Here is a 19,301-nt window from a genome sequence, read left to right on the forward strand (position 1 = left end):
TGCTATCAGTTTTGACTATAGTTGTGGATGAGATCTTGCACAATCAGTGGGATTGAGTAATTCCAATGAGGATTGCGTGGTTCAGACAAGGAAATATGAGTTTGCTTCAGCCTTTCATCATTATTCTCATGCAGGATTGTGCAGTGGAGGCAGGCAGACAGTGGAGGAGATTTGAACCTGTGATTGATTCAGATCTGAGCTAGTTTGTGTGTAACAGGTGGAGATAATATTGTGTACTTGTGAGGAGTATTGTACTATGTATTGTTACATGTTCTAAATCATTATAATATACAGATAGTGTGGGGTTTTTAGCTGTATGATTTCCCCGGGTTACATACTGTGTTAATGGGCGCATGCAATTGATGTTTCATTGTTTTTAATGCTGCTAAATTGATGATCAATGTAGAGGAGGTTATGTATTATGCATGTATTCTGAAATAGTGTATAATCGAGATAATCTCTGTGAATAAGTGTCATATTATTCAAAATTTCTACACCCCAAACATCAGCTCCAAGTGACTGTAGGTAAGCTCTTGTTCTGACCTTCCAAAAAACTAGATTGGATCCATTAAAAAATGGTGGTTAGATGGATGTTTCTCCCACTTGGTTTATCATATTGATGAATCTTCCTTCAAGAGATCAAGCTTCTTTTGAAGAGCCTGCTCTAAAACCAATTGTTAGGAAAAATACTGAGAAGGGGGGGGGGGGGGGTGTGAATCAATATTTTAAAAACTTACTTGACCTTCTCATTTTATATTCAGATTTATGTACGTGAATTTAATGAAGTAATTTTTATATGTACGCTAATATTATGCAGACAACAAATGTATATCCAGTTAACTATATTTTCAATTAATTATTCATTATTTTAACTTAAACTAGTGTATCAATCTATCATTAGGAAATAATTAAACAATAATCAAGTGCAGTAGGAATAGAATAAATCATCACACATAATCAACACATATGAACACCAAAATTTTAGGTGGAAATCCAATGTGGGAAAAAATCACCATTGTTGTCATTTGTGTCTTCTTCTTAAAAATATATTATTTACAATCTTGTACTAGCACAGACTCATACTAGTGCATGAGAACCCTACCTATAGAAGGCTACAACCTTCTCTCGTTCTCCAACACCTACTGGAAGGGAGCTACAACTCCCTTATCTTCAATTCCTTGTGGACCACTTTTCAAAATGTTTCAAACTAGATCCACTTGATCAAAACATTACAACCTGTATGCCACCTTTCATCAAATTTTCATACTGGACCCACTACCATCATCAAATCACTGAATCAACTAAAAAAATCAATCACTGAATCTCATTGCAACCAATAAAACTAAACCATAACAGATCATATGAATGTACTATCAATCATCAAGTCGTACATTGTTATCTATCATTGAAACCAACTGCTACCACTGTAAACCCTGATCAACAATATGTCAAAATGTATACACTATTGTTATGAATAATACCCGCATATACACACATTTTTCCTTAATCGAACCAACGTACAAATCTCAAAAACACTGATCCCTTAGACTGAATTACTGCATTGGTGAAATCAATCACAGACACATATATCCTGCATCACATATCTCTGAGCTACTTACAGATCATTACATACTAGCATCAATACAGTTCAATATTTCATTCACAAACCATTCAACTCCACCAGAATTGACATACATATTATTATGAAGAAGACATCATCAAGAGACAACAAAAATCGTAGCAAGACTGATCAGACATCATTAACTGCTCATACTTCAGAAACCCTAGCATATGTATGCAACCCTTACAAAATACTTATGTGTGTGTACGCACCTTTCAAGAAGCATACCCACATACAGATCTGTCCATACCGCATAATCGACGCATCACCAGCTAGAGGCAGACCCACGTATGTATGCACTTTTTCTGAGACAAACTTGCATAGATATATGTAATTATTGACTCATTCCTTCATTGCACAACAAAACTTCATTCAAACCCAAATCTCGACAAACCCAGTAACAAACATACGTTAGAACATTATTATCACAAATCAACCCATAAGAAAATCATGTAGTCATTTCAGATCTAAAATATCTGATCCCACATCACATTCCTTGTGCAACCTTATTTTAGATCAAAAAATTCATCAATAGCCCATTACTTGCACACAAAACACTTTGATCTTCATCTCCTTATATAGCTTAGGCCTTATCCAATACCACGGGACAAATCCTTAGTAATGTCGATGGTATTCCTGGATGAGATCAAATATCCATTGTTGCACTCATTACTATGGGCCAATACCATGGTAAAGATCCCTAGTATTTATGATACCATGGTGCGGAAACTGTACGCACTTTCTCTTCTCCATACCCGCGTGTGTACGCGGATTTGCTTCACAAAACCCACGTGTATTTCTCAAAACATCACTTCATCATTCTTCTATCTCTGGACTATTATGCCTTTATCCAAACTCTCTGTCACATGTGTACTAGCTTGTAAAATCATCCTATTATCATCATGTTGACAATCTTCATCAAGTAGGTTTCCATCAAGGACAACACATTTTTCATAATGCCAACACCCTTCTCTTTGCCCCAGTAGCCAACTGTACCAACTAGGGATTTTTAAATTTATAAGTTTGTAAATGAAACATTTTTGTTATCTTGGGACTAACATAACTTAACCTTGCCCCTGGATCAATCAAAATAGGTACAAAATGGTTAAATAATTTACCTTCAAACTCGATCATAGTATGTTGGTATTCTGCTTGGTGATCCTCCAGGGTAGCATTGATTTTAGGTATGCTCCTAGCCACCTCGCCAACTATAGAAGCTTCCTGAATATTGGTAGTTTTCTCTACTCTGGTGTGATGGGGACAATTTTTGTAGTAATGGGGCTCTCCACAACCCCAACACTGCAATGGGGGTCATTGTGATTGACTAGCCTCTAGTTTACTTTACACTTCTACTTGCTTAGGTGCACTATGTAATTTGAATTTTTGCTGATTTTTCTGAGGTAATCTATTTTGCTGATTTTTGTGTGGATTTCTAGTGTTTCCATTTTTTCACTTTTAGTGTTCTAGGAATTTTTTGTTCCCTTCTTACTTAAACATCCCTTACTTCCTTATCCCTTTTTCTTCATCCGTTGATTGCATATTTGTGCCTTCTGAATGGCCTCATCCATGGTCTTGGGATTATGAAATTCCAAATGTTCCTTCATAAATTCTAGTAAATTGCTCATAAAACGCTACACCTTGGCATTTTGCTCACATGTATAAGGAATGTACCTTAGAAGGGATGTAAATTTAGTCATGAATTCATCCATAGAAAGTTTCCCTAATCATAGATCGTGAAATTCCTTCACCTTCTCATCGTAGAAGCATTCAGTCAAGTACTTCTCTTTGAAATATTTATGGAAATCTCCCCAAGTCACCCCTTGCTCATCAACTGCATGAACAACCTTGACCTCTTCCCACCATAGGATGGATTTTCCCTAAAGTTGATAGATAGCTATTCCTACCTTCATAAATATGGAAATACTTGTTCATATTAATTAGCCAAGCTTCAACATATTCCTCTATTTCTCTGTCAAATGTCAAGGGTTTAATTTTCTTGAAATCACCTTTCAATTTGGTTTTCTACTTCTTGATTTTCCTATGGCTGAAAGAATTACTATATTCCTCTCCATTTTCTCCTATGTCAACCTATATTCTATGAGTATGGCTCCATGTTGGCATGTCTTCACCTCCCTGTCTTTGCACCGCATCCTTGTCTTCCCGACCAGTGCTTGGTATGGAGTTCCTATGGTTTTTCCAATCAGAGAGGCTTTTCAAAATTCATTCTTGGTCTCACATCAACCTCTCATTGTTAGCCCGTAAATGAGTCATCTCAACTCTTAGCTGTTGAACTATTTCCAATAGCATAGTGGTAGGATTTTGGCGTTCTCCCCCCAGTTGGACCCACATTTCTGGATTAGCCCCTGAAATTAGTGTAGATCCAGATTCCACAATTGGACTTAATGGTGTTGTACTTCCAACTGCTCTCTTCATTGTGCTTCCTCCATGAACATACATGTACATACATTATTCAGTTTCCCAATAGATCACAATTTTTCAACCTAGGCTCTGATACCACCTGTCACATGCTCCACAAGTACAATAAAAAAAAACACAATCACATAATTTTATAGCCCCATTATTAAGTTAATTTCTTTGCAAATTTTATGTTATATTTCCAAATTGTTTGAACTTATGACTTGGGGTGTGAATGTGATTAGTTTTTATAATAATCCAACATCCCTTAATGTATGTAATAAGTTATAAACTATACCAAGGAATTTCAATATAATGTCTCGTTCAGAAGTAGGCATACATTATATTCCCTAACACCTAGAACTATAGAACTTAATTAAATTATTGGGGGTTATTTAGAAGTCTCTCAATCTGTCATAGTACTTGCTTCATTAATTTCTCACTGGTCAATTCAGGCACTTGGCTTTGGATCTGCCCTTCGTTCTCCCACCGCTTGATCCTACATCCCATAATTCAACTAAGTGATTAAGGAACTAACCCTCTCTTCGCCAAGCTACCCGACCACTCATTCTATTGTGACTCAAAGGGTTTTGGGGTTTTGCAACTGGGCTGAGGATGCTAGGGTTTGAATTTACCTTTCCTCCATCGGAGACTACAGGTATTCACCCTTCTCAGTTTATTTAGAAACTTCTCACATTCTGTAGTTTCATTATCTCATGCATGTTTAGTGATTCTACAAGTAGCGACAGGGTTTCTCCTCTCTTCTCGTTAGCTGAGACAAGGAACGACGACCATGCCAAGGTAAAAGAACTCTTCTATTAACTTAAGTACCTCTATTTTCTCAATAGGTCTACCTAATTACTGATGGGAATAACATTTTGTTCCCAACATGTTGGTGGCAAGTACACTCTGATTTTATCAGGTATTGACCCTCTATGCTAACTCTCTTTTTCTTCTCTTTTTTCTTTCTTGTTTTCTTTGTGTAAGGAATAAATAACTTGCGTTTTTGTTGGCTCATTGCAGGTTAAGTAATTCTATCCAAAAAAATTTCGCTTCTTCTTCTTGAAATTTTGGTTACACTTACACAACCCTTTCATTCCTCCACGTTCTATCTACAACCTATCTAGCTTCAGCACAAGGTTTCAAGAATTATGTGCACATTTCTAGCCATGATTCTTAGTCTAAGGTTGTTGTTTTGTACTAGGGTTTTTGTGGTAGTATGTTGTTAAAAGAGTGATATGCTTGACTTATGCCAAGTCAAGGGTTTTATGTTAATTTTATTGCTATATGTAGTAAAAATGGCCAAGATTCCCTTGTAAACTTGAACATGGTTCTATACAGTATATTCTTGAATTTTGATGATAATTTCTGGTCGATTACCTCCTTAATTATGGCATTAAAAAATTATATTGATTCTTTTTAAGTGGCATATTTATTTTTGTTCTCTTGTGGTTATTGTTCCTATTTATGATGTATTTTCTTGGAAGGAAGGATCAGAAGGCTCTCTCTTTTCTGCCTCCTGTTATTGGTCACTGTTATATACACAGAGTTTCAAATAAATTTAGATCTTGTTACGAATATTTAAATATTTGGTTCTTTTAAGCATGTTTGTTCTGTGTTATTAAGTTTTGGGTTCTATAGTCACATGATTCACTTATAGGTTGTGTTCTTTATAAGATTCTAGTATTATCACCCATTATGCGAGATAATTCCACACAAAATTCTTTTTCTTTGCCTTTTGTAATATATCTATTGTGCCCGATAGGAAGTGGGACATGAGGTCCTCAGGACCTTCTTCTTGCCCTTGTAGTATCGTTTCATGTCCTTTTAAGGTTCTGGAAATACTTCACGAACGAATCTTGTTCACATGGGGTTCAACTAGTTCCCTATTCTTGTTATTGGTAGATATATTTTCTGATTGTTATTTATTGGTTGCTAAATGCCCTAAGTCTCATCATTTTCCTGATGTTTAAGCAATATTCTTCTATTTCAAAGATAAAACAAAACAAAACAAAAAAAGGAAAGAATAATAATAAAGATATATTGGAACCCATAAGGCACACCTCTCCTTAAACATTTTATAACTAGGAAGACTATCTCAATAAGAAAAACAGACTTGTGTAGGAATCCCTGCTTTCCACAGTTAACAATATCCATTTCAAAAAGAGAAATATTTAACCTATAACATTCATTTATCTAAAATGACTTTTGCAAAATTAATGCATTTATCTGCAAATAGTTCAACTAGTCAAGGAATTAATATGGAAAGAGGACTCCACCACTCAACCAAAGTGATTTGGCAATTATGTCCAAGTCTCCCCTCGAGCCTCCTTAATTTCCAGAGTAGTTGACAAACAATAGTCAAGTTCTTGGGCCTCAAGGCTCCTAGTCCAACCAAGAACTTCCAGACTTCAGGGTTTCCACTGGCTCTTGTTCAACTCAAGAATACACGCATCAGCGTCCTGCTTTACCTTGGAATCATAATGCTCAACGTTATTTTTCCCCCTTTCACTTGCCTCGAGCATCTTCTTTTTACTCTTGCCTCTCTCTCTCTCTCTAGGCTTCCCTTCTCAAATTGAGATGTTTTAATCTCTGAGGGAGGAGGAAGAAGTAACTCTCTCAACTACTTAGAAATGAAATTTTTTCCTTTTGAAATCTTTTCCCCGTAATTCCTTAACTTGCTACACATTTTAAAGAAATAAAAATAAAAATAAAATTTTAATCATCTAAAATTCCTTACTTAGACTTTCACCAGCCCAGGATTTATCAAGTCATGCATTATAAAAGTAAATAACAAATATTTACATAGCCAGGGGGTGTTACGTGGATATTTTGATCTAGACATGCAAATAAATATTGTAGAGAAGAAAGAAAAATTCAAACGGTTAAAATCCAATGGTAATTTAATAATCAAATATCAATATCTATTAAACTTCTATAACATCTAATAACTAGTTAAATTTTAAATAAAATTGTTTTTAATTAAGAAAGAATTTTAAGTGTAATACCCCTCAATGAATAGTAAATATTCTAATTTACTAAGTTATCTAGAAAACAGTAGACCATGCCTAGGTATGAATAAGATAAACATAAATGTTTATATTTTTAAGTTTAGTTAATAAATATTAACTATGGTCAGCTATAAACTTATGGGGAAAGTAATGCTATAGTGAGTTTCATATTCCACAATAGTTGAAGACAGTTATAGGCAGAGATCGTTGTCTGCCCAAACTCCTCTCCCTAGAGATAAAATATCTCAAATGGGAAAATGAAGCCAAGATGCGAAATAATTATCTAAGACAACCTGGGAGGAGTGAGACTATAACAAAATTGAACCTTTGACAGGACGTTGTAGAGGAAGGTAGGACATTTCCAAACATAGAGTTCTTGAGTTGGTAGGCTAGTGGAACTCTATTTGGAACCCTAGACTGGAGCTAGTTGGGATCAAGTGTTCTTGGGTGAACCTTTGAAGGTTCTCAATATGAAATTGTTCTGAATTTTAAGTTGACTTGGGGTGAGTTCCAGTGGTGTTACTTGTTCTCATAGGTTGGGAGGAACATTCCTTTCCCTTATGGTTTTATAGCTGGATGGAAGAAGGAACAAATAAGTATTGAGGAATCATGTTTTCTCTAATAGTTTATTATTTTCATAAAATTAAGTTATTGTTTGTTTGTGAGAAATGAAAACTATGAGATGTGTTTGAATGGATGATTTATTGTAACAAGAAATTTGTCATACACTAAAAGCTTGGCGAAACTACTGTGTCTTTATGTAAAGTAGAGTTTTAAATTTGAACTAAGGTATAATCTGTAAAAAAATCCTAAATAAAAACGACAACAACAGTGACAGATAAGGGCAATAGGAAACCCGAGGCCAAAATTGTACCCTAGTAGGAAATTTGGGTTAGTTCCTGGGCCCAGCTAAAGTCAATAGCAACCTAGGAACATTCCCTACTTCTAAGGGGTATGAATTGTAACAATATTATATAAATAAGTTGTAAACGAAAAGATAGTAATGGTGCCCTGTAAATAAGTATCGATGTGTCCAAGATAAAGAAAGGAAACTGGAATAGGAATCATTACAGAGTTTTTCTAAAATAAATCTACAGGCTATGGAAAAACTGTACAAGTCATAACACATTCTAAGTTCCTACATGTTTTCAATTCAATGAAATTCATGTTTTATAACAGTGAATGAAAACTATTCAAGAGCTTATATAGTGTTAGTAAAAAATAACTAACATAATTTATACATAAAGTGAAAGGCGTAATCACAATCCTTTACTTTGGAAGCCAAAAAGAAAAGAGAAATACAAACACCTTGCACCACCAAGAAATATATCACATAGTCGATTATTGGACCCAGGAAATCAACGAACAATAAGACCAAAAGTGAAAACGAGTTTAAGCGTACCCTAATGCTAGGGATGGTGCACACAAATACAAGCAAAATTTCTCAGAAATGACTATTTCAGAATAAAAATTTCAAAACATCGTGAAACAAGGATAAGCAACAATGATTGATTTTAAATCAAATCTTAAATGGTGTCATAATTATAATGATCCTTTGAGTACAATAAAAGTCAATCATTGTCTTTGTAGTACTTCCAAAAAACTGGTAAGAACAAACCCTAGCATGAGGGCTGGTCGTATCCTATCAAAAACAGTAGAGAGTCGGTCCTTTAAAATTCATTATTCGAAATCAGAGACTATCTATATGCTTCCTGGGTGCTTGAGCGAACATAAACCCTAGATGGAGGTTTCGCCATGACACCTAGAGAAAAGGACGAGGAGTTAATGTTAAAAAGGAACCTGGATAGCAACCTCACGTGGTTGACATAATTGTGGATGGTCGCGGCGACGATATCTCACTGCAAAAAAAAGGGGCAAGATGTCACAACAAGAAGTTTAGGATAAATCCTTAAGGGTTACATTTAGATAAAATTTATATAATGTGAGCATTAAAGGAAGGAGAGTTACTTGTGCAGGTGCCCCTTTCAACGCAATCTCCAACAACACCTTGAGGAAAGTAAACCTAACCCCACATATACATTATAAGAAGAATATGAAACAAAACTCTATAATGTTACATGTAGAATATTAAATTGAAAGTTTGAGTCTCACCAATATCAGAATGATTAACCTCGACATCCTTGTATTCCCATATCCAAGCAACTCCATGGAAATTGGTGTAGAAAGTACGATCAACATCCTTAGATTCCAAGCCCAAGGGCTTCTACAAGACAGGGAAATTGTTTAAACATTCTACAATGGAGAAACTTAGCAAAAAATTTAAACTAGAAGGGAAGGGACTTTGGCCTTCCGACCCTACAATCACCTCATAGAGTGAACAATGGAAGTACTAGACAGACATTCCAAGCCGATATAATTTTTTCCTCATCGAAATCTGCAGAGCCAAATGGACTGAGGTGCAACACAACTGAGCGGCATGATGCACGGGTGGGATCGGTGGTTACCCTCTAACCACCACTCCTCCAATCCACCGTTGACAGAAACCCTATCATACAAGAGTTGTAGATCGAAGCCCTCATGCACATCGAAGCATTGATTCTTTCAAGGAAGGACAGTTGGACATGTTTCAAGATTTTTCGATGTCCAATCCCCACATACATTAATCCCATATAAAAATTGAACTATGCAGAACATTACAATTATCATATGCCATTCAAAAACATAATATCACCAAAGATTAGGTTAATACCAAGTTGTAAGTGTTATCAATTCCAAACTTAAACCAATAACATATAATAAATTGGACAAAATTACTTGTGTTTGAAGTATCAAATCTAACAAGAAAGTCCCATGGTGTAAATAAACAATGCACATTTAAAAATAATAAATGAGGTATGTTACATTAAGAGGAGAAAGTTTAGGGAGGCTATTGAGATTGAGAAAAGATCAAGTACTTTAAACAAAGAGTTAAATGAGGTATGTCACATTAAGAGGAGAAAGTTTAGGGAGACTATTGAGATTGAGAAAAGATCAAGTACTTTAAACAAAGAGGATGGGTGGAAAATGAAGAGGATGTGTGGAAAATGATTTGTGCCCTTTCTTAAGGGTCTTCTTTTTCCTTCCCTCTTCTCCTTGGTTTTTCTTTTCTTCTCATTTTTTGTTTAGGTTGCTTTTGCTTTATCCTTCATATTTATTTTGTTCCATTTTTCTCTTATCCTCTTAATTTAAATGGTCCATCCTTTATTCTTGGGTTATATAATTATTTGTGTATATTAATCCCGTTTTTCTTTCTTCTTCTTCCTTTTTTTTTTGATATTATACATTTTCAAAGTATATGTTCTTATTTTCTTGTTAATTTATTATTTGTTAGTTTCTAAATTTACTTATTTATTTTCTTGACTTTGAATTATTTAATAATTTTTATTCATTTACCTTTTAATTTTTGTTTTGTTCTTTTGTAATTTTATTTCCTCCTTCTCTCTCATATATATATATATATATATATTCTAATTTGACTTTATATATATCACTTATTTTCTAATTTGAATTTTTAGATTTTATAAATAAATTTTTTATTTCTTTAATGAGTTTTCAAATTTTGATCATGTGTTTTGATATTAATTTATTTTTACACATTTATGATATTCTTTATTTGACTTTTTTAATTCTTAACTTTTATTTTTTTTATTGCAATATATTTTTTTTAATTGTTTTTAATCAATTTTTTTATTATTTAATAATGAACCAAATATTAAACATAAGGGACGCTCTTTTTCACTTTAATTTATTTGTATTAGTTTTATTTATTTCCTTAAAAAAAAATTATATATATATATATATATATATATATAACTTTTTATTCAAATAAATTTATGATTAATTTCATTCATATATATATAACTTTTTATTCAAATAAATTTATGATTAATTTTCTGTAATTATAACTCTTTTATTTTTTGGAATGAACTTTCAAAAAATTTGATCTTGTTTTTTTCAGTTAATTTTTATATTATTATAATATATTTTTTGTTTGACTCTTTTTGGTTCCTGATTTTTATATATTTTTTTAGAACTTTTTTTTCCATGTAATATTTTTTTTTAATTGTTCTTAATTAAAAAAAGTTTATTAATAATTAACCAGGTATTTGAAATAAAAGATGCTAGTTTTTAAGTTATTTGTATTAGTTTTATACATTTCCAAAAAAATGTTCCTATTTATTTATGGTTATATATATATTTATTTTTTTATTTATTAATAATTGTTAATATTTTATATTTATAAATAAAAGTTATCTTTTTATTTGATTTTTTTAATTTTTAAATAGATTTTATGATTAATATTCTATAATTATATTTTTTTTTCATTTCTTTGAATAAATTATCATTTCATGATATTTCTTGTTTGACTTCTTTTAGTTTTTAAATTTTAATTTTTTTTTTTAATTTTAATTTTTGATCCTTTATTTTTTTCTTGCAATATTTTCTCGTTTAAATTTGTTTCTTGATTAAAAAAATTTATTTAATATTTAAGAGAAGTTATAAAAATTTAATAAAGATTGATATTTCATTATTAAATTACGGTTGGGTTTTAACTATTGGATATTAATTATTTGAATTTTTCTTTCCTTTCTACGGTTTTTATTTGCATAGCTAGATCTAAATCTCCATCTCACTCTTGATGATAACCACAATTGAGAGTTCAAAACTGGTTAAGGAAGTTTTTTTGTATATAATCTTACGAAAAATCTTGAAAAAATATTTAAAACATTAAAAATCAACTCTATATTAAAAGTTAAATGAATTACAAATCTTTTTAACAAAAATAAAATCATTTAGCATTTTATATTAAAATACTAATACATTTAATTATATTTAGAATAGAAAATATATATTAATAAGACTCTATATATATATAATTATTTATGATTCATATTCTACACATTTATATATTAATACATGCCCTAACCATATTTAATATATAATTAAAATACTAATACATACATAGACAATTATAAATTTATATTTAATTTTTATAACCTTAACTCATCCCTATTTAATATATAATTAAAATATTAATACATACTCTAACTACATTTAATATATAATCTTATTAGAGAGTTACATATTTATATTTAATTTCTATAACTTTCGCTCATCCCTATTTATACTTTCACTTCTGCTAATTCTCTTCACCATCCCATCCTTATTTCTAGAATTCCCATCCTTATTTCTAGAATTTTTTTAGGTCGATATAATGGTTACTTCGAAGCTCGTATTGGTGCTGGGTATCTGCATGTTCCCCTTTTCCTGCTTTCTCATGTAACAGCTATAGACAATGATGGTGACATACCACTGACTCACTTAAAGCTCTTTTATGCGAAGTAGAGTCTTTTGGTTAAGCAATATTCAAAAGGAATTGCTTGCTTATGTCAATAGTGTTGTGTAATTTTGTTGTCTTCTTAATTTTTTTTTAATTATTTATTATTTTATATTATAATTTATGTTATAAAATAATTTTAATATATTTTAAATGTTGTTAGGTAATATTATTTAGTCATTTATAATTTTTTGATTTTTTAACAAAATCTACTCACTACTTAAAAAATAATAATAATAAATAGAACTTGTAAAATGGTTAGTAATAATTTGTTACTAATTGTAAAAATAATTTGATGCGTGGGTATCGTTGTCGTTTTTTATCATGGACGGTGCATTGGATGTTGTTCCAGAACAGATTAGTTATATGTCAGGTTGCAGGGTTGCAGTCATAAGATGTCTAATAATGCTAGGAGTCCTCTAACGAGGCGGAGGAATTGCCCAGATGGCCAAAAGTGGCCGGAATCTGGGTAAAAAAATTTCAAAAAATCTTGTAGAAGCAGTGTTTGAATCGTGTTTTTGATGGTAGAAATGGATTCAGCACCATCAAAAACTTCAGCTAAAATTTTGAAGTTTAACAACTATAACTTGGATTTACAAAAATCCTTGCCAAATTTTCTCTAAATATAACCGGAATTTGTAATGTCCCTTAATAATAAATAATAAATATTAATAAATATTAAATATTAAATAATAAACAATAAATAATAATAAATTAATAAATTAATTACATGCTTTAAATAAATATAAATAAAAGAAATAAAACAAGACATCTTGCAAGGCTGGCCCACTCCCTCACAGCCCCAGGCATCGAAGTCCTTACACCCCCACCAGACTTTGGCATCCTAATCCAATAACGGGCACCTAGCCTAGAACATCAGGCACTTGGCCTCCTCAAGATGGTCCCATAGCCCTTCAAGAGCTATCCATCAAGAGCTACACAAAACAAAGAAACCACTGGCATATGTAGTGTTGATTGAGTTTGTCCCCAACCCATATGGTGTTACTTATTCTCCTTCGTGCGTATGGGCTCGCACGAGATCATCAAATAAATTGGCCCTCTCAGCCCATTTGTGGAGTCCTGTGAATCATCACACCTCAACATGCAACCAATGCATTAGCCATACCATCATAGTATCATAGAAAATAATCCACATGCCAAGTCTTGCATGTCATCATGAGAACATTCATCATTGTTAATCGCAACATTATGAATAATAACGAATTGCATGCTCATGCATGTCATAAATTTGTATGCAACTATCACATGCTTCACCTTATGAAATACCCTCATAAGTTATAACATCAACATATTTGCATCAAGACATATCATGACTTCACATAATAAATGAATCACATGTCAAGAAACCTCATATTATAGCATCATAATTCCTATGCTACATTATGCATATCATATCCATCATGAGTATTTAACATTAAATACCTATCATGGTCCCAAACTTCTACATGCATGTTTAAGTTGAAGTCTCGTGAGCAACTTGCCATATCATCTTCTTCCTAAGGATACATCATCACTATTGTAACAACTATATAAATATGAAGCACATGTGCATGATTACCCTTATACCATCATATCTTCAATATGAGAAACATCTCAATACTTATCAAATATAAAATTATACTTTATAAGCATTTTTTTTTTTAATCATGATTCATCAGAAAAAATTATTTTCATTTACTTTACAGACCTTCAACTGTGAACTAAGATTATTCATCATCCATCTAGAATCTATGTTATCTCATCAGGGTTATTAGTGTTATGATTTCATCAAGATACCAATTACTTTTCAATAATCATTTCTACTTCTTTCAACTAGCAAGTTGACCATTTACACCATAGGTATAATCATCTAAGTACATCGTTAAATTTCACATGAGCCTCATCATCTTGAGTCTTAATCAATCATTATTTAAATCTTCTATCTCAAAATTAAAATCCCTTGGTTTTACATCCATTTACCCTTTGGCTTACCGATTCCAATACCGCTATATGTAATTGTATATAAACACTAGGTCATCATGGTTTAATTTTATATCATGCTTAATTTACTTGCATGAGGGTTTGTTGATCCATGTTGACTTATACCTACTTCACTTAACAATTATCATTTTCATCCACAAAAATATTTTCTTATCTCGTGAAGTTCCTATCTCAATACTACTTGATTGCTTTATCGTAAATTCACCCTTCATCAAGTTGGACAAAAGACTCTTTCTCATTAAATAGTATCATTATTTTAGATTTTGAAATAGTTGGAAACACTACTACCATCATTGTCCATGAAAAATTTAAATGTGTGGTGTTATGTGGAAACAACCTCTTTTAACGCTATGGGAACAAAACTTCTTCACATTTTTGAACTATGTAGATCATCACTATGACCATTACCAATCATGTTTCTCGGTCCACTCATCAATACCCTTAAAAGAACTTTCTTCTTGATAGAACATCCCTTCATTTCCTCCTACCAGATATTCATAGATATATTTTTATTTTTCTCCTAGTCTTAATTTCCTAATATTCCATGTCTACTAGCTTCAAAAATGGAAACTTCTTCACTTCATTCTATTTTATTAACTTGACTTTAATTTCTCACCTCCAATCATTGTGGTTTCTTTTCCTCTTTTCTTAAAAACTTATTACTGATATACTTTGGAAATGTTGTTACTATTTCCCAACTTGGTTAATACCTGATAAATAAATTCGTTAAGATGGCTACCAAATGTAATCCGCTTATCATTTCATGTTTTAAGACATCAACATAATAAAATTACCTGATCACACATCTTGTTATCCATAATTCATTCATATAGTTAGTCACCTATGGAGAACTTTACAATGTGGCTCTCCCATTAGAGGGAAAATTGTTATAGATGTTGTCATGCACACAACTTATCTTCTCCAATCATTATATTTTATCATACCTTATAGGTTCCTTAAAAATGACCTTCATTATTACCATGATTATTCAACTTCGTAATTTATTGCCAATATTTTCTTCTTTATGTGCATCATCCCTAGATAGACCTTATAGTGATACCTTTAGAGTCCCAAGTTATGATTATACCAACCTCTTCCATTATGTTCTAAAATAGGTTGCCTCTTCTTACTGATTTCTTACCCTTGTTGTGATACTTCCTTTCAACCACCATAAGTATCTATCTAGCACCAAGTTGGCCATAATCACATGATCTATCTTTAGTTATTATCCTTAGAAAATTTGCAAGTTTTTCCTTTCCACTTCTCCTTAGACAACTTTATCCAATATATGCAATTAACCTTGAATCATGAAACCTCATGTAACATTATACTCAACATTTAATTAAACTAAACTGAAATCATAGTGTACGATTTAGATGTATCATAAAGTTTAAACAATAAAACATGATTTAGATGCTCCATAAAAAAGTATCTGTCTTAGCTAAGTAAGCACTCCTACTTAGTTCATCACATCTTAATCATCAAGGATTTGTTGTCATCGTTAGAAGATCATATTCAGATAGTTGTGTTCTTGCAATAATAGACCAGAGAAATGCCAAGCAAACTGCTATCCCTAAAGGACAATGAGAACAGTAATCCAACCCAAATAATTAGTGAATAATATGATCAGCATTCAAGGAATGTTATCTCTGTGTTTTTAGATCAGATTGAAACCATAAAATAATGAACAGATGCAAGTGAACAACGATCATCTAAAGGTAATAAGATATCAGTGTTTATACCATTGTGAATTGGAACAGATTTCACTATTTTAGAGCACTTCAAATGGTGACGATATTACAAATGTCAACATCAATTATCCAAATACTTCAAGCACTATGTAAACTATGTTGTAAAATGAACCGGTGGGGAGTAGTTAAGAAAATACACCAGTATTAAAGATTTGTTCCTCCACAAAACATGTCAGTATCAATAGTGCTAAATTTTTTTAGGGAAAATGCCATCCAATGTGGATCAAATCATGTCAGTTGGCGTATTGTTCAATCACAAGAAATGAATGTTTAGGATGTGAAATTCAGTTGTTTACAATGTTCAGAAATGACCATCATTCAAGATATGTTTAACATCATAGCATGGTATCACAGGATTCTCAAGGCAAAATTCATGTGAAAATAAGCTGATAGACAGAAAAAGGTGTCATCACTATACGGAGGAAATACTAATTAACAGTTGCAGAAGAAGAGATTTTTGTAAAACACAGGCGCAAAAGACTCAACATAAAAAAACTATAATAATAATAATTTAGTATACTGGCATTTTAATCTAGAAGTAAACAATGGAAAATTTCAGATATTAGATTAAAAATTTTAGTTTTCAGAACATTAATAAATAACAATCAAGTAATTTATATTCAACATGCAATTATCAATAATCACTAATTTTATAGTATTATACCATGGAAAACATGAGTTGGAAGGTAATAATGATGTCTGAATAAAACTTAGAGAGTTGTCTCAACATAAAATCAAAATTCGAATGAATAAAGCTTAAGAATATTGGTGGCATTATTGTTTTAAGAAGGTACTTGAATTCTGAAAGAAAATTTATTCACCACTGACTTTTGAAATTATATGTCACACCAAGATTAAGTCTACAGATTCATGACCTTGAAATTATATGTCACACCAATATTATGTCTACAGATTCATGACCTTTATGTGCTAGGATAACTTGAAATTCTACGTTGTAGAGTGAAATATTTTGAGTATCTATTTAAGAAATCATAACTTATGTTAGAAGAAATATGTTATAATAATTAAATGGATTGTTTTTAACAAAATAAATCGTTAAACAAATTTATTGAATGTATCTTGAGATTCTTATGGCCATTAAATGATTACTCTAAGGGGCTTTAAGAAATCAAACAACCAAAGAAATATTCCAACAAAAACACGCCATAAACAAGAAGAGACACCGCTACCCGACCCAAAACCGGATCGGATGACTGAGAAGGTTATCCCTCCCAAAACAAAAAATAAAATCATTTTGTTAATAAGATGGCCCGTCTACAAGCGCACCCACGAAGGCAACACCATATCAAACCATTAACAAAGCTTTAATAGCTACCGGGTTTTACATTCATTAATTACAATATAAAGATCAAAACAAAACCAGGAAACTCTGAACAAACCTATTAGATATAACACATTTTAGCTATAATGATTTGCGCTTTGAATTCTTGATGAGAGAAGGAGCTTCTTTTGGTGCTTGGACTTTGAACAGATATGCACTTCATTTGAGGTAACCTTGTGGATCATATTTATATGCAAATGGCTATAACCTGAATGCTCCACAAAGAGATTACACAAACCTAAATTCCAGCAGTGTTAGTATGATTTTTTTGTTAGCAATTTAGCAGGCTTGCTTAGGCTTTAGGGTTTGGTTCCCATGTCTAACAATAGACTAATATTTGTTATAAAGTTAATAGGGTGCAGAGTTGTTATACTGTTTTTTTTCATCTTCAACATATAGTCAATATATCCATCCCTTGATGAATGACAATAATTAATTTCTGCTTCTGTAATAACGTATGAGGAAAACAACTTGAGTGTGTCTCAAGTATGAATCTGTCAACGTGAACCTGAGTACAATCTATTATCATTTAAGCAGGTAGTAAAAATCATTTATCTTCAATAAAATTGTATTACTAATTTGTATGCTTTTATAGCTCTTATTTAAGGATAAATGTTTAATTAGTCATTCATTAGCTAAATCATCATCTATTTATCTAGCATAAGTATTCTTGTCTGATAGTATGCATTGGATTTTCTCTAATTGTATTTGATATTGGTATTTTATGGGCTGACATATATTGGAAGACAAGCTATAGCTTGATTGGCAATGGTACGGTGAAGTTCTGATGCATATTTGGTAAGATATTCATTGGTTTTTGAACAACGGATTGATATAAAATTGACATTTTCTTATTGGTTTAGTTTTTGTTAAGGAAAACCTTTGGATGTCCTCACTAACTGCATTTCCACACTTTCACAATAAAAAATCTACATGCATTTCATAGTTGAGTTGCATAGCCGTGTCTTTCTTGTTATCCAAGTCTAGTTTATGTTTGAACTGGATTTTCAAATCACTGTTAGTAGTCTCTGTTGTGCTTGGATACTATCAAAAGATTCACTGGTTTCTAACTGTCATATGACAAAGTGAAATCCTCAACAAAGGTATATAGTATTGTTGTGATTCGTTGATTCATCATTGGAAGAAGTTTTTTTTGTTATCCTGTCATTCAACAACTTGTCTATAAATGTGTTTGAGTGAAGCAGCCTGACAATATCTTTTAGTTTGTATTCTCCAAAGGATTGCTGCTTGGTCCTATTTCATTCGGACATTATTGGTGAATCTAAGTTGACATCTCATTTACCATTTTCCAAGTTTTGTTTTACTAAAAGATCTTTCCTTATCTCAAATTTTTAAGTAAGAGAAAGGACACTATTGGCATTATGAGATATTGTTCTAAAACATTGTCATTATTTTATGGTTTCAATCTGATCTAAAAAAACACAGAGATAACATTCCTTGAATGCTGATCATTCACTATTTATTTGGGATTGTTGTTCTCATTGTCCTTTAGCGATAGCAGTTTGCTTGGCATTTCTCTGGTCTATTATTGCAAGAACACAACTCTCTGAATATGATCTTCTAACGATGACAACAAATCCTTGAGGATTAAGATGCGGTGAACTAATTAGGAGTACTTAGCTAAGACAGATACTTTTATGGAGCATCTAAATCATGTTTTATTCTTTAAACTTATGGTACATCTAAATCGTACATTATGATTTCAGTTTAGTTTAATTAACTGTTATGATGTTGAGTATAATGTTACATGAGGTTTCGTGATTCAAGGTTAATTGCATATAGTGGATAAAGTTGTCTAAGG

The sequence above is a fragment of the Pinus tabuliformis genome, chromosome 1_2 (assembly GCF_031772625.1).
Source record: "Pinus tabuliformis cultivar Carrire ecotype Pingquan chromosome 1_2, CPIR1, whole genome shotgun sequence".
Lineage (NCBI taxonomy): Eukaryota > Viridiplantae > Streptophyta > Pinopsida > Pinales > Pinaceae > Pinus > Pinus tabuliformis.